This window comes from Heptranchias perlo, unplaced genomic scaffold (genome assembly GCF_035084215.1).
Source record: "Heptranchias perlo isolate sHepPer1 unplaced genomic scaffold, sHepPer1.hap1 HAP1_SCAFFOLD_64, whole genome shotgun sequence".
NCBI classification, from domain to species: domain Eukaryota; kingdom Metazoa; phylum Chordata; class Chondrichthyes; order Hexanchiformes; family Hexanchidae; genus Heptranchias; species Heptranchias perlo.
The window spans coordinates 2,642,379-2,658,579 of NW_027139666.1; the positions used below are offsets into that span (position 1 = coordinate 2,642,379).

The 16,201-nt window shown below is 45.6% G+C and overlaps 2 non-coding genes across 2 annotated transcripts; both read left to right on the top strand.

Annotated features, from left to right (window-relative positions):
- The first annotated feature begins 11,492 nt into the window (after nucleotides 1–11,492).
- On the top strand, nucleotides 11,493–11,564 carry trnaa-cgc (transfer RNA alanine (anticodon CGC)). The gene has a single exon. It is a non-coding gene; the product is annotated as a tRNA-Ala (tRNA).
- Nucleotides 11,565–13,523: 1,959 nt separating this feature from the next.
- On the top strand, nucleotides 13,524–13,595 carry trnaa-ugc (transfer RNA alanine (anticodon UGC)). The gene has a single exon. It is a non-coding gene; the product is annotated as a tRNA-Ala (tRNA).
- The last annotated feature ends 2,606 nt before the right edge of the window (nucleotides 13,596–16,201 follow it).

Genomic DNA, 16,201 nt, shown 5'->3' on the forward strand with positions numbered 1-16,201 from the left:
TTATCGCTACTCTCTATCTCTCCGAACTCTCTCTAATCTCTTTCTCAATTCCCCTTTTCACATCCCAGTAAATCCTAACATCCTGCGCCTGCTTTCTCTTCACCAGCCACGTGTCCCAACGATCCTATTCTTAGTGTCAGTTTCTTAAATGGTGAAGCCTCTGTGAACATTTTAATGTTTCCACAGATCATCCAAGTCTCCACCTGTTCACCTACACTGTTCACTTCATCTGCAATGCATGGAATAAACAGAATCGAATGCCTCTTCCAGACACACCTCACAATAATTGAAATTCCTTCTCCTGTGGTTACAAAGTACAGCGTTGGACGGCGGCATTGTTCAATTAACAAAACGCCAACATCACCGCTGCTGCTTTCAATCCACAGATAAACAGAAGGGCTCATGATTCAAACAGATAAATTGCAAACTGATACAACATAACCTCAAAACATTGCATTTTACAGTGAATTCATCCACAGTGACGCAAAGAATGAGATGTGAGAGAATTAGCAGCAAACTCAGCTCAGCAACGAAACATCTGAAGCTGCGTCAGATACAGACACAATGAAATAATCTGTCACAACAGTGAAACCAAAAATACTTTAAAATCCCAGTTGAACTGAACAATTTTATTTGGAGGACATTGCGCTGCCTCCTTGTAACACCGAGACAGTGAGATGTCTCATTATCAATCACTGAAAACACACTGATGAAAAAATATTCCAGGACAGGTTAATTCCACAACGTGAAACTGTAAACAGCTCCTGATGGTCTGATACCAGTTCTTAGCCCAGACCCATGATTCCAATATATTCAGTACAGAGGATAATCCAGTAATAATTCCAGGGTTGGGTATAGAAGATCATAACGCATACAATGCAGCTGCGACAAGACAAAAAGAGCAGAGACTTAAACAGTGGATCAACTGATGGAACAGAATAGTCCACTGTGTAATACATTATGGGAGATAAAAGAGTGCCAATTACAGCAGCAGAGTTAACACCGATTTACACCATGAACAGCTCAGGTAACGGCTTACCTGGAACTCCAACGGCTGCAAGAACAGGATAATAAATACATTCTATCTGATACATTACTGAATATCCCATTTCTGTGAGAAGCAATGACTTCTGTTGTCCTGGAAAGCGCAGCTCCGGCATGCAGTCCAAGCTGATACATTACAGCGATCCCTGATTTATACAGGGGATAAATCTCCACTGACACGGTTATACCCCTGATCATTGCTATTAGTTACAGTCTTTTGAACAAACATATTTCATCAGCAGCTTTGCCTCCGATGTAAATGAAGACGTGGATATATCACAAACATCTCAAAGTTTAGAACCTTGTCTTAATGAGACCTCTCTCAGGAATAACGTTAAAAGCTGTGCTCAGAAAGGACTGGTCCAACAACAATGAGCGGCTTCATTTACAGTTTGCATATAATTGTATTGACCATGTTCACTCCTGCCGATTCATTTATAAATTTTACCGATTTCTCCACATTGTACATTGAATTCAGGGACACAAGCAGACCCGTTTCACTCTGTTCCTGCAGTTTCCCAGGTACAATATGAATTTTGAGTCTCTGACACGAGTGCTTAACAATCCTCGGTGTGAAAAATATTCTCATTTCCCATCTAGTTGTTTTGCCAATCATTTTAAACCTCTGACCTCTGGTTACCAATCCAGTTGCCAGAGTAAACAGTTTCCCCTATTTGCTCGATAAAAAAACCCTCATTATATCAATCACCTCGATTAGGCCTTCCCTTAACCTTCTCTGATCTAAGGAGAACAATCCCAGCTTTTCCAATCCCTCCACATAACAGAAGTCCCTCATCCCTGGCAGCAGCCTGGTAAGTCTTCTCTATACCCTGTCCAAGGCCTTGACATCCTTCTTAAAGTGTGATGCCCAGTGTTGTACACAATACTCCAGCTGAGGCCTAACCAGTCTTTTGTAAAGGTTTAACATGACTTCCCTATTTGTTTATTCAATGCCCTTATTTACAAATCAGTGTATCCCATACGCTTGCTTAACCGCCTTATCAACTTGCCCTGCCACTTTCAAAGATTTGTGAATATGCACCATCAGGTCCGGCTGCTCTTCCACCACCCTCAAAATAGTACATTGAGTTACATCGAAACTACAAAACAGAAACAGACCATTCGGCCTAATTGGTTTATGACAGTCTTTATGCTCCACACGAGCGTCCTCCCTCCCCACTTCATCGAACCCTATCAGAGTACTCTATTTCTTTCTCCCTTTTGTGCTTATGTGGCTTCCCATTAAATGCATCTACGTTATTTGCCTCAACTATTCCATGTGGTAGCACATTCCACATTCTAACCACTCTTTGGATAAAGAAGATTAACCTGAATTCCTGGATTTATTAGTGACTACCTTATATTTATGACCTCTAATTTTGGTCTCCCTCACAAATGGAAACATTTTCTCTACATCTACCGTACCATTCACTATCATTATCTTAAAGACCTCTGTCAGGTTACCCCTCAGTCTTCTCTTTTCTACAGAAAAGAGTTCCATCCTGTTCGGCCTTTCCTGATAAGGATATCCTCTCAGTTATGGTATCATCCTAGTGAATCTTTTTTTGTATCGTCTCCAATGCCTCTATATCCTTCCTATAATATAGAGACCAGACTGTGCACAATACTCCAAGTGTGGCCGAACCAAGGTTCTATACAAATTTAACGTAACTTCTTTGATTATCAATTCTATCCCTCTAGAAATGAACCCCACTGCTTGATTTGCCTTTTTAAAAACGGTATCGCTTCTTTTAGTGATTTGTATCTGTGCCCCAAGATTCTATTAAAATTTCAAAATATACTTTATTTCATAAAATTTAAGGATACACACATTTCAATGTAAATGTCACAATTACTGTTGAAAATAATACAATACAGATCTTAATCACAATGACCTCATTATTTTAATTCAAAACACAGTAAATATCTTCGAATACATGCTGGACAACACAATATGAAATGGCCTTAGACGGTGGCCTTTCCCCATGGAGCATTTATGTAGGCCGCACCTCATTTCATTACATCCCTCAACATGTACTCCTGGACCTTGGAGTGTGCCAGTCGGCAACACTCGATCATGGACAGTTCCTTCAGCTGGAAGGCCAGCAGGTTTCGGGAGGACCAAACGGCCAACTTCACTGACTTGATGGTTTTCCAGCAGCAGTTGATATCTGTCTTGTTGTGCGTCCTGGGGAACTGCCCATAGAGGACAATGTGCTGTCTTACTTAGGTGTTGGGGATGAACCCGGACAGATACAAACACATCTGTCTCCACAACTTCTGCACCAAGGGGCAGCCCACCAGGAGATGACCAATGGTCTCCTCCTTGCCGCAGCCTCGAGTGCAGCTCGCAGTGGTGCTGAGATTCCATGCATATTGAAAGTACCGCAATGGGAGGGCCCTTCTCACCATCATCCAGACTACATCCTGGCGCCGGTTGGTCAGTTCTGGCAATGAGTCATTCTGCCAAATGGCATCGACCGTCTGGTCGGGGAACTGCTGGATCAGATCGACCCTCTCCTTTACCTGCAGCACGCCCACTGTCTGGCGGCCTTGTGGTCGTCAGGATCCTCTCCACCTGGGACAGGTGGGATTGGGGGATTACGGTTCAGTTGGACGGGACGTCTTGCGTCTGCTCGGCCAGCGTGGGAAGACCCAGCCTTCGCAGTGTGGGGGACAGGTAAAAACTCAGCACGTCGCGACACTTGGTGTTTGCGTACTGGGGCTCTAAACATATCCCGAGGCAGCCGCACACAAAGGTGGCCATCAAGATCAGGGTAGTTTTGGGGACACTCTTCCCCCCTTTTTCTGGGGTCTTGTACGTGGTGTCCCTGTGGACACGTTCTGCCTTGGACCTCTGGACAAAGTGCAAGATAGCTCGGGTGACTGTGACAGCGGATCAGCTGGATATGGGCCAGACTCTGGCCGCGTGGAGCAACACTGCGAGCACCTCACACCTTATCACCAGGTCCCTGCCGGTTATGGAGAGGGAGCGCCCCACCTACATACCAGGCTTCTGTTTGGCCTTGGTGACCCGCTCACCCCAGTTCTTGGTGCAGGCCAGGGGCCCCCAGAACCAGATGTCCAGCACCTTCACGAAATCGAAACGAACGGTGAAGGGAAGAAGGGACTGTTCTTCCACCCTGCCAAAGAACATGGCCTCGCTTTTATTTCGGTTCACTCTGGCCCCCAAGGGCAGCTCGAAACGGTCGCAGATGCCCATCAGTCTGTGAACCGACCGCTGATCAGAGCAGAAGACGCTGAAGTCGTCCATGGAGAGGAAAGCTTTAACCTGAGAGCCTCCGCTGCCTGGGATCGTAACCACCCCCCATTCACACCTCCCCCCGGTGCCTGCGACCATCCTGATGGATGCAGCCAACGGATCAATACAGCACACAAACAATACCACGGAGAGAAACAACCCTGCCTGGCTCTAGGTCTGATTGGAAAGTCCTCCGGCTCCCACCCATTGATTAAGACTGTACTATAGATGTCAGTGTAGAGCGGTCGGATCCAATCGTGGATTCTCTCCTCAAACTACATTTTGAAGAGCACGTCCATCATGTACATGCTGGATATTCTGTTGAAGGCTTTCTCCCGGCCCAGGCTGATGAGCCAGGTGTTCACCTGCCTCCGGATATCTGTAGAGCCCCAGTACGCAAACAACAAGTGTCCTGCACGTAGTTGTTCGTATCACTGAGCAGTGCAAGGATGGGAACATAGGAACAGGAGTAGGCCATTCAACCCCTCGTGTCTGCTCCGCCATTTGACAAGATAATGGCTGATCTGTGATCTAACTCCATATACCGTTAATACCTCTGGTTGCCAAAAAACTATCTATCTCAGAATTAAATTTAGCGATTGAGCTAGCATCAATTGTCATTTGCGGAAGAGTGTTCCAAATCCTTTGTGTGTAGAAATGTTTTCTAATCTCACTCCTGAAAGGTCTGGCTCTAATTTTTAGACTGTGCCCCCTACTCCTAGTACTCCCAAGCAGCGGAAATAGTTTCTCTCTATCCACCCTATCTGTTCCCCTTAATATCTCATAAGCTTCGATCAGATCACCCCTTAACCTTCGAAACTCTAGAGAATACAACCCCAATTTGTGTAATCTCTCCTCGTAACTTAACCCTTGAAGTCCGGGTTTCATTCTAGTAAACCTACGCTGCACTCCTTCCCTCCAAGGCCAATATATCCTTCCGAAGGTGCGGTGCCCAGAAATGCTCACAGTACTCCAGGTGTGGTCCAACCAGGGTTTTGTATTGCTGCAGCATAACTTCTGCTCCCTTATCAGACATCTTTCTGCCAGGTACATTACGGTGTGATCCGGGTGGATCTCCAGCTCCAGTTCAGAGCATGTTCGGATGGCCTTCGATAGAATCTTCTAGTCAACATTTAGTATGGAAATGGGTGCCAAATTTCTGATTTCTTCCCTCTTCCCCTTCTGCTTGTAGATGAGGCTGATGATGACTTTCCTCACGGACTCTGACATATTGCCTGTCAGAAGCATACCCCCGTACACTTCCAGTAGGTCTGGGCCTATCCAGTCCCACAGAGCCAAATACAACTCAACCAATAAACCATCACTCCCGGAAGTTCTACTCTTCTCGAAGGACTGGAGGGCCTTTGTCAGCTCCTCCAAGGTCAGTGGCCGAACAATGATCTCCCACCCGCTGTCCTCTAAAACCTCCATAATAAAGGACAGGAAGGACTGAGAAGCCGTGCAGTCTGTGGGCTTCACTTCATAAATCCCAATATAAAAGGACTTGTTGTTACTCAGTATGTTGGCTTGCCAGGACGTCAGCGAGCCGTCTTCCTCCTTCAGGCTGCTGATCACAGAGGTCTTCTGGAAGAAGCGCGAGCACTTCTCTCCCTGCTCCACGGAGCGGACTTTGGACGGGAAGATGAACTTTGAAGACTCAGAGGTGACGACTGAGGCTTCCTGGTCCTTCACCTCTCTGAGTTCCTCCGCAGTCGGAGATAAAAAGAGCGGGAGTTGGAGGCCCCAGTCGGTGGTCCCAGTCGGAAGCTCCAGTCGGAGGTAAAAAGAGCGAGAGTCGGAGCCCCAGTCGGTGGTCTCAGTCGGTGCTCCCAGTCGGTGGTCCCAGTCCACATTCGGTGAAATCAGAAACAAAACTAAAATCAAAGAGTGACGTCACAGGACAGCAGGTAGGTAATCGGTTGGTAACTATTGCTATTAGGGCAGTGGGTTTCATTAAGAGATTACATGTATAAGTTAAATTAGATAACCGTATTAGTTAATAATACTAAGAATTAGAAGTGTACAAAAAATTCCAGTAAAGTAAATAAATAAAACACGGTTATATGGGGGTGGCAGGGCAGGCGATTCCGTAACTGCAGCATGTGGGAATTGGTGCAGAGCATGGAGATCCCCGGTAACCGCATCTTAGATTAGATAATAGTTTAGATTCGTTCAGTGACTGCGAGTCAGGCAGGTGTGGGAACCCAGGATACAGTGCAGGAGGAGCCTCGGTCCTTGAACTTGTCCAACAGATACGAGGTACTTGCCACAGGCGAAAACACGCTTGTTTACTTCAAATGGAGCTGGCTTTCGAATGTGACGGTAGCTCAGTGGTAAAGCGCATGTGCGCAGGGTTGTGTTTTATTCTGAGCATCTCTCTTCACTTTTGTTTCGAATTTTGGAAAGATCCTCTTCGACTCGCCTCGCCTTTACACGCAAGGACAGGCAAAACTTTCTTCACCTCGAGAAAAATCTAATGCTCCGCATAGGATACAATTCAATCGAAGAGCGCACGCGCCGTTTCAATGGCCACCAACCCCAGCTCGTCAAGATGTTTTCAGTGAAACGAACTGTAAACACGAACCCATATTTGGGATATGTCCTAAGTCCATCTTTAGTGAAATGAGACGCCGTTCTCTATTCGTCTCATGTTGACTTCTTCTGAAATTCAAGAACTCATAATATTATTGCAGGCCTCTGCTGCAATGTGCCTGATCATTTCTAATCCCGTCCAACTGACTGCTTCCTGACTGATCAGGGCAGTGTTCGAAAAACGGGGACCTGAAACAGGAAGGATGGTTACAATCCAGCAGTGCTTGCAAATACTTTTGGAGATAAATCTCATATCACGACCCCCTCGAACACTCTATCTCGGATGATAACAAATAACCCTGAATGGGTTAAATCCGAGCCTTTAAGAGGCAAAGTCTTGGACCAAGTCATCACAACGCTGTGACATTCGATATCTGCCGATGTCTGCCGATGAGGTCTTAAATTCTTAACACTACTGGATCTCCTCCTGAACCGAGGCTTTTTCAGCAAGGGTTGCTCCGCAACTCTGTGAGGCCACTTTTATATCAAAGAACTATTCTCGGTAATCCTGCACCATCAACACAGATTCGGTTCCGAAAACCATGTTCACCTGTTTCAAAAGAAGATCCACTCTGGTTGTTCTTGAGAACCGAAGTTGTCAATTCCTGATCTCCTTCCATCAATGTGGAGAAATATCCACTCAAATTAAGAAACCTAAAAATGTAATAATGCCTTATATATGCTTACATTCTGCAATAGAAAAGTTGCTGCTTGGTCAATATTGAGGCAGGCTTAATCTTAGACAAGAAAAAAATCTAAATCAGCTGCCTGTGGAAGGGCTTAACTTCTCTGCAGTGAAAAGAAGGCGGAACCAGATATCATCAGGCTCACGCAGCTTGTCGCACGCTGCTTTAACATCAACTTAAAAAACTTAGCTGAATGTAAAAGAACCTAACTCCATTTTACTTCTCCCCCAACCGGCCCACCCCATCCATGCCTCTGTGCCGTTAAGCAATAATAATTTGCACAAAGATCCGAATACAATTAAATTCTGGAAAATAAATGTTAGCTTATTTTTGACTTCCAATTTTCAATACATGAGCCTTGAAAGCACAGACTTTGTTAAAACAAGCTTTTTTTCATTAGGAATTGAAAATCGGTTAAAACAAGCAGACATCATGAAAAACATCACTGTTAATTTTAAACATATTGCTGTCAGGGAAGGCAGCATTTTAGTTCATACATTTCTTTTTAAAAAGAGTAGGTTGTACCTGCCCTTGTGCCTACTAATTGCACTCAACATTAACTCTAATCCACCTCAAATAATTAATTCCTTGGCATTTGTAAGAAATTCACAAATGCAAATTGCTTTTAATGTGATAATCTCATGTCGGGAACGAAAGACTCTCACATAATTTACAATAATCAGAATTTCACCGTGGCCTCAATAAAAGTCTGGTTTTCACAATTTAATAGATTAGTTAATCTCAATATCTCCAATTTAATTCAGCAATATCTTAAACTTAACACGATAAAACAGATAATATTATAGAAATATCACGTGCTTACAAAAACCCAATAAATTACATTATCTTTCTTTTTGTTATTTCTTCAGTCGCCTTTACAATTATGCGTAAAATGTACTGGATATAACTGAAGAAAAATTAACCTTCGCAGCTAAACAAAATCTTTGTAACATTTTTACACTGCAGGCTGAAAAAGAGGGTTTCACCATTGCCAGTGGCACCGAAACATTCACACAGGCTTTTAAAGAAACAGCGCGCTGCAAACAAAAGAAATTCTGTAGCTTGTAACTACAAAAGGGATTGTGTCTTCCCCTCTCTCCTTTATTATATGATAAACTAATTTATCCTGTTTTCTCCAAAATCAATTTTCAATTTCTGGTGTTCGCTACTTAACCCCATTTTTACTGAGTCAATGTCTCGAACTCACAGTCTGTGTCTCAACCAAACCTGTTATCTCCTGGACAATTCTTAGGAATCTTACAACACCAGGTTATAGTCCAACAGTTTTATTTGAAAATCACAAGCTTTGGGAGGCTTTCTCCTTCGTCAGGTGGAGAAAGCCTCCGAAAGCTTGTGATTTTCAAATAAAACTGTTGGACGATAACCTTGTGTTGTAAGATTCCTTACATTTGTCCAACCCAGTCCATCACCGGCATCTCCACATCATGGACAATTCTTAACAGACTTCTCTGCCCATCACGACGCTCAGATTCTTTTAAAAAAAACAGCTTCTTTGATAGCCCCCATGGTTACTGTTAGTATTGGAGGGAAAACTCATGCTCCCGCCGAAACGGTTTTCCTACCTTAACGGACTGGGATTAGCACCTTGTCCGTCCGAGGCACTTAGTTTCACTCAATCCACATTATCTCATGTTAAGGTCCGATGCTGCAGTGGCCAGTTTATAAGATCGATTCAGACTCGACACCAATAGATTGCGATTAATCCTTTACTGAATATAAGCAAGTATCAACAAACACAATGTTTAAGGCCATAGTATTAATAGGAAGGACACGATACGAACCTTCAGTCTTGCTTTGGATAGAAGCTGTAACCATCAGATGGCTGCTTATCCGTCTCTCCCTCTCGCCGTCCTGTCCTTCTATACATTCAAATGTAAAACTAGAATTGTTTACACCAATCATTTCATGCAAACTCTCCCTAATCTTTATTTGTTATTCACATTCCTATCAGAACTGCTCATGGTATGTGCGGACACAAGATGCCTGGACCTCAACATGCCCAAGGTCTACATATTCTCAACATATTCTCCACATATTCTCAACATATTCTCAACACATTCTCCACATATTCTCAACATATTCTCAACACATTCTCAACACATTCTCAACATATTCTCAACACATTCTCCACATATTCTCCACATATTCTCAACATATTCTCAACACATTCTCAACACATTCTCAACATATTCTCAACACATTCTCAACATAGTAGCAACACATTCACAATGTCGCCTGTTATCTTCTGCAAAATGCTTGAACCCTGCAATATAAGCAGCTTTCAGCATCACCTCGCTCAGTCTGACCTTCTGTATTCTGGATAAGTTTTAACTCGGCCATTTCATGATCCTCAGCGACTATCCTTCGATTCCCAGAGATATTATGTTTATAAGCGGGTGCTGTTTATGCATTAAGATGACTAATGTAAACGTGAGTGGTTTCTATGGTTTATATTTTGAAAACTCCTAATCTGAATGTACGCTCCATATGCTGAAAATGCCTAATCTTACACCAAGGAGTCTCTTCCCTCTCTCCCACTCGCCGCCCACGGAACGATGAATCATCTGAGGCTCCACAGGCATTAAATTGTCCCGGAGAAGGACTTCATCCCACGGTGGTCTCAGCAGCTCGGCTCATAGCAGCCACCGACTGACCGGAATGTGTGACGGTCCAATGTCGAGCGAGCAATCCCAGTTCTCGGTCCTGTTTGACGCTCTGTCATTCATACAACTCACTTTATGATTCAGAGGCTGGAATTCAGCGGACAGGCGTTTAGAGTACACAGAGGTAAGAATAGGTTGGATGTTAGGCGGTTCTTCATTTCCCAGCGATCAGTGAGTTTTTGGAATGCATTGCCGGCCGGTGTGGTGGGTGCTGACTCTCTCTCTGCCTTCTTGAGGGATCTGGACCGGTTATTGACTGGGGCAGAGATCGCATCATATAGAAGGTGGGTGGTTCTACAGTTAACCTACACATGGTCACTCTCATGTCCTGGACTGGTATCGATCGCCTGAAGATGTCGGGGAGGAATTTTCCAGAAATTGGCCCTGTATTTTTTCCGGTTTGTAACCGCTCCAAGGTTTGTAACCGTTTCCGGTGGGTGGGGCGGATGGTGTCGGTAGGAAGTGTCCAGTCACGATGCTCTGGGCATGTGGGACAGGATTGATGAACCAGCTGGTCTTTTCCTGACCATCATGCCCGTCAGTCACCTCAGCTCGTCAAGTTGTTTTTTTGTTGAAGTGATCTTTAAACACAAACTCACACCTGGCCCTTTATAGTGTAATGAGATTCAATGCTCTCCACGCCTCACCTTGCCCTCCTCTGAAGCTGGAGGACTGGAAATATTCTTGCCGGCCTCTGCCACAATGTGCCTGAGCATTTCTCGTCCCGTCCAACGGTAAGCAAAGTGATTGATAACGGGAGCGTTCGAAAAAATGCGCCCTGAAATGGGAAGGATTGTTACAGCACAGTTCAAGGAGTCTCTCCCCACTTTCTCAGCCTATCTTCTCAACTCCCCGTTTCTCATCAGACTAAGTGCCGAGGCCTGTTTTCTTCCGTTCACCCACAGTTGTATCAGGTCCGCATACTTCACCTTGAATTGTCTGGTTGGAGCAGAAAACGAGATGATTTTAAGCCCAGTGCACAAAGTGTCAGCACCCACCACACCAGCCGGCAATGCAATCCACAGATTCACTACTCTCTGGGAAATGAAGAACCGCCAAACATCCAGACGATTCTTACCTCTGTGTCGTCGAAACGCCTGTTCCCTGCTCCTCCCCAATCTTTGAAACTGGAAATAATCGATCACGTGGCAGACCCACCATGGGTGGTCTCATAAAAGGAGGGCAGTCAGTTCTTCTTTCCCTGGGTAGCGATTTATTCCATCTGGGGATGTAGCTCAGTGGTAGAGCGCATGCTTCGCATGTATGAGGTCCTGGGTTCAATCCCCAGCATCTCCAAAAATATTTTTCATCAGAATTACTCACGGAAAGGCGAATCGCGCTTTCTGAGCGCAGCGAGTTCCATCTTCTGAGGCTCCACAAGCATAAAATTGTCCCGGAGCAGGACTTCATCTCACGGTCCCCTCAGCAGCTCAGCTCATCGCCGCCGCTGACTGACTGGAATGTGTGACAGTGCAATGTCGAGCGAGCAGTCACAGCTCTTGTTTGACGCTGTGTCATTCATCCATCTCACTTTATGATTCAGAGGTTGGATGTCAGCCTCGTCACTGACTATTGGCAATTGTATTTTTTTATTTCCGCTGACTTTTTTTTGGAAAGTTCAAAGTAAAGACGAGCAGCAAAGACCGTGATCTGAAGCAGAGGTTGAACATTGTGAGCGCGTGTGACGACTGGGCATCACGTTGTCAGGGAGAGGCAGAGCGGAAAGCCCACTTTTTTATTGTAAAGTTGAAAACCCTTTGCTGAGGGGATGTAGCGCAGTGGAAGAGCGAATGTTTTGCGTGTGTGGTCTCTCCGGTTCAATCCCCGGCATCTCCAAACGCTGTGGATTTTGAAAGGATCTTTTTGTCCTCACCTCACCTTCACACACCAGGACAGGAAAGGGATTCTGTCCCTCGAGAAAAAACGAACGCTCTGCACACGATACAATGGAATGGAAGCACGCACGCAGCTTTGAAATGGCTGCCATCCCGGGGCTGGAGAGCGTGCCCAGTAATAATAACAGAGAAAATCGGATCACGAGTCGGCCATTCGGACCCCCGAGCCTGCTCCGCCATTATATATGATCATGGCTGATCCTCGATCTCAATACCATATTAACGCTCGCTCTCCGTGCGCTTTGATGCCTTCTGTGTGTAGAAATCTGTCTTTCTTAAATATATTCATTGACTTGGCCTCCACAGCCTTCTGTGGTAGAGAATTCCACAGGTTCACCACCCTCTGAGTGAAGAAATAGATTATTCCCAGTTTCACAGATCCGGGAGGAGCAGCGGACAGGCGTTCAAGCGACACAGAGGTCGGAATAGGCTGGGTGCAAGGCGATTCTTCTTTTCCAACAGAGTAGTGAGTCTCTGGAATGCATTGCTGGCTGGTGTGGTGGGTGCTGACTCTCAATTTGCCTTCTCGAGGGATCTGGACCAATTTTTGACTGAGGCAGAGATCGCATCATATCGAAGGTGAGTGGTTTTACAGTTAACCCAGGCATGGTCAGTGCGATCCACTGGACTCAATTCGATCGCCTGAAGGAGTCGGGGAGGAATTTCGCAGAATGTCCCCTCCTTATTGGCGCTGGATTTATTTCTAGATTGTAACCGCTCCCAGGAGATTACAAGTTTCCGGTGGGTGGGGCGGGTGGTGTAGGTGGGAAGTGTCCAGTCACGATGCTCCAGGCATGTGGGGCAGGATTGATGAACCAACTGGTCTTTTGCTGACCATCATGTCCGTCTGTCGCCCCAGATCGTCAAGGTGCTTTCAGTGAAGTGATCGTTAAACACAAAATCACACCTGGGGCAAGTCCTGCATCCGTCTATAGTGAAATTATACACAATGCTGTCTGTGTCTCACCTTACCCTCCTCTGAAGCTCAGGGACTCGAAATATTCCTGTCGGCCTCTGCCACAATGTGCCTGAGGATTTCCCGTCCCGTCCAACCGCAAGCAAAGTGACTGATAACGGCAGCGTTCGAAAAATGTGCCCTGATATCGGAAGGATGGTTACAGCACAGCCAAAGGAGTCTCTCCCCCTCTCCCACCCTTTCTTCTCAACGCCCCTTTTCTCATTGCTCTGAGTGCCGAGGCCTGGTTTGTTCTGTTCACCCATAATTATATCAGGTCCGCAAACTTCATGTTTAATTGCCTGGTTGGAGCAGAAAAGGAGACGAATTGAAGCCCAAAGAAAAACCTTATGTGGACTGATAAATTGAAGGAGATCAGGTCTTCGTTGGTATTTTTTCTTGTCTGGGGATGTAGCTCAGTGGTAGAGCGCGTGCTTTGCATGTATGAGGTCCTGGGTTCAACCCCTAGCATCTCCAAAGCTATTTTTTTCATCAAAATTACCCACAGAATGGCGAATCTTGATTTCGGAGTGCCGCGAATTGCAAGCTCTGAGGCTCCACAAGCATTAAATTGCCGGATTGCATCTTATGGTCTGCTCAGCAGCTCAGATCACAGCAGCCGCCGACTGATCGGAATGTGTGACGGTGCAATGTCCAGCGAGCAGTTCGAAGAACGGCGACCTGAAACAGAAATGACGGTCAGCACAGCCCGAGGAGACTCACCTCTCTCCCAGACTTTCTTCTCAACGCTCCCTTTCTCATTTCTCTGAGTGACGAGACCTGGTTTCTTCTGTTCATCCAGCGGGTACGGTAGCATAATGGACTCGTAATCCAGCGGTACGGTAGTTTACTGGACTTGTAATCCATGGGGCCTGTATTAATAATCCAGAGTCAAGAATTCAAATCCCACCACGGCAGCTGGTGAATTCAATTTCAATTAATTAAAAATTGAAATAATAAAATAAAGTCTGGATTTAAAATACTAGCATCAGGTCCGCATACTCCTATGCTTGAAGGAGGAAATGCTTTTCAGAACAGTAAATTCTCGGGTGGCCTTTGGAAAGTGAGGCACTCAGTCCTTTCACACTTGGTTAGAGGTCGTTATTATCTGGTGATGTCGCTCAGATGATAAACCGCATGCTTCGCATGTATGAGGTCTCAGGTTCTATGCCCAAACACTTTACATTTTGAATTCTGGTCAGTCGGCGGCTCGTTATGAGCTGAGCTGCTGAGGGGACCGTGAGATGAAGTCCTTCTTCGGGACAATTGAATTTATGTCTCAGAAGTTGGAACTCGCTTCCCTCTGAAAGCACGATTCGCCTTTCTGTGGGACATTCTGGTGAAAATAAATGGTGGAGGTGTTAGATATTGAACCCAGAAACTTATACACGCAAAGCAGGTGCTGTACCACTGAGCTACAACCCCGAATCCAATAGAGCTATAACCAAGGGTAGCCGAACTAGGTGCTTACTGACTTCGGACCACTCAATGATTCACTGGGCTTAAAATCATCTCCTCTTGTGCTCCAAGCGGACAACAGCCACGTCGCCACGTAGCGGACGGTTGGACGGGACTAGCAATTCTCAGGCACATTGTAGCAGAGGCATGCAAGAATATTTCGAGCCCTTGAGCTTCAGAGGAGAATAACGTGAGACGCAAAGACATTGAGTCCCGTTTCACTAAAGACAGACGCAGGACATGCCCCAGTTGGGGGTTTGTGTGAGGATCGCTTCATTGAAAGCACCTTGACGAGCGGGGGATGTGGACGAACAAACGGAAATGACGAGCAGTAAAAGACCAGCTGGTCCATAAGCCTGCCCCTCACTGGTGGTGGCGGGAGCGTCATTACTGACACTTACTCCCCCTCCCCCCGCCCGCAGCCATGGAATCTCCTGGGAGAGGCAAAGATCCTGAGAAAAATCAAGGGCCTTTAAGGGATACAATACACTGGAAAATTCCACCCACCCCCCAACCCCCTCAGGTAATCGAAGCCTGCCCATGAGATCAGATAGATTATACCTAGGTTAACTCTAAATCCTCTTACCCTTTATATGTTGTGACCTCTGCCCCAGCCAAAAACCGTTCCAGCTCCCTGGAGAAGGCAGACAGAGAGTCAGCCCCCACCACACCAGCCAGCAACGCATTCCAGAGGCTCACTGGGAAAAGATGAACCGCAAAACATACAGCCGATTCCGACATCTGCGTAGTCTAAACTATTGTCCCATGTCCTCCCCAATCTGTCAAAATGGAACAATCTCTCACTGGGTCCGCAATCCATCACTGGGTTCGGAACCATTGATAAGGAGCGTGCGCTCTTCCATTGAATGCTATCTTGTGCCGAGCATTAGGCTTTTCTCGAGGTGACGAAAGTTGTGCCTGTCCTTGTGTTTAAAGGTGGGGCGAGTCCAAGAGGATGTTTTCACAATTCTATTTAAAATTTGAAACATAAATCGTGATCAGGATAGTAGCAGACTTCAGGAGGACATCGACAGACTGACGAAATGGGCAGACACTTGGCAGTTGCAATTTAATGCGGATAAGTGTGAAATGATTCACTTTAGGAGGAACCACATGTAAAAGCAGTAGAATCGAAATGGTACTATTTTGATGGGGTGCAAGAGCAGAGGGAACTGGGAGTGCACATTTACAACTATTTGATAAGGCGGTTCAGAAAGCGAATGTGACAATTGGCTTTGTAAATAGGGACATGGAACAAAAAAAGAAGGAAGTCACGTTGAACTTTTACAAATCACTGGAAAGCCATCAGCTGGAGTATTGTGAACAATTCTGGGTACCACACTTTAGGGAGGATGTCAATGTATCGGAGAGGGTACAGAGGAGGTTTACTCGGATGATACCAGGGATGAGGGACTTCAATTATGTGGAGAGATTGAAGAATCTAGGATTGTTCTCCTTCGAGCAGTGAAGGTTAAGGGGAGACCTAATAGAGGTATTCAAAATAATAAGGCGTTTTGGGAGAGCAATTAGGGAGAAACTGTATCCACTGGCAAGTGCTTCGGTAACTCTGGATTGAGAGCTAGTTGGAAGACCATAGGCTGAAAATAGTTATAGATGGATTTGGA